This window comes from Entamoeba nuttalli, assembly GCF_000257125.1.
Source record: "Entamoeba nuttalli P19 unplaced genomic scaffold asmbl_4506, whole genome shotgun sequence".
NCBI classification, from domain to species: Eukaryota; Evosea; order Mastigamoebida; family Endamoebidae; genus Entamoeba; species Entamoeba nuttalli.
This window is the reverse complement of record NW_008576839.1, coordinates 1-1,266: the sequence shown is the minus strand read 5'-3', so window position 1 is coordinate 1,266 and position 1,266 is coordinate 1.

Here is a 1,266-nt window from a genome sequence, read left to right as displayed (position 1 = left end):
TATTATTTCATTCGTTTAATACAAACTTTATCTAATTCTCCACTAAATATAAAAATTAAATACTAAAACGATGGACTACATTAATATATGAAGAAGAGATTGTTTAAGTCATGAAAACTACAGAATACGATTACATTATTTAGTTGAATATTAAAAATTTTGACTATAAGTATTAAAAATACAATTGAAGTGCAATTAGTAAAGAATAATAGAATAAATAATAAAAAACACAATTTGGATGAAAGACATTCTCATTTCCATCCAAAGAATGTTTAATTGAAACCATATTATTATAAACATGCCATACTAAAAGTAAAAGAAAATAGATAATAGGTATTAAATAAAAGAGAATAAATAAGAAATAAATTATTACAAATAATTGGTATTGAGTTAATGTAGTTATAATAATTTTTAATAACAAAAACAAGATAGGATAGATTTAAAAATGAGATATTGAAGTGAAAATTCAATGACTATCGCTAATTAATTGAATAATTAAATTAATTTGGCTATGAACTAGAGTAAGTGAGTGAATGATATAGAGGCGATAATTTAAACAAATAACAATTTAAATTATTATTAATAATTCATTTCTATTTATAATTGAATAATTAATAAATCTACAATTAACAAAATTAAATAACAAATAAAATAAACGAGTAGTACTTGAATTTATTCAGCATTTTACTTGATAATGTTTATAAATTGAAATAACTAGAAATGAAACATTAAATTTAAATCAAATAAGGTTAATAGAATGTTGTTTCACAAATACTTATAATAAAATAAGTTATTTACAAAGATTTTGTATTAACAAAAAAAATTAAATGTGATATTTAAATAAAGCACGTTATAGATAACTAACAATTTAAATTGATAATATTTTTCTCATAACCAACATATATTATTTATAATACATCATTTTCTAATTCAGTTTTACTAGTTTTTTGGTACTTATTGAAACTTAACCTTTTATATCATTCCATAAATCTATAAAACTTCACAAACTATTCCAAAGTTGAACAATACCAAAGACAAGAATATTAATTAATGAAAGGTAATAAAAAAAACAAAGTATGCTTAAAATTTTTCTGAATTATTTTGGTGGTTGTTGTGGATAGCCTGGATATGCTCCATATCCTTGTTGTGGGTAGCCTGGTTGTTGACCTTGAGTACCCTGTTGTGGATAGCCTGGATATGCTCCATATCCTTGTTGTGGAGGATAACCTGGATATTGTTGTTGTGGATAACCACCTTGTTGTGGAT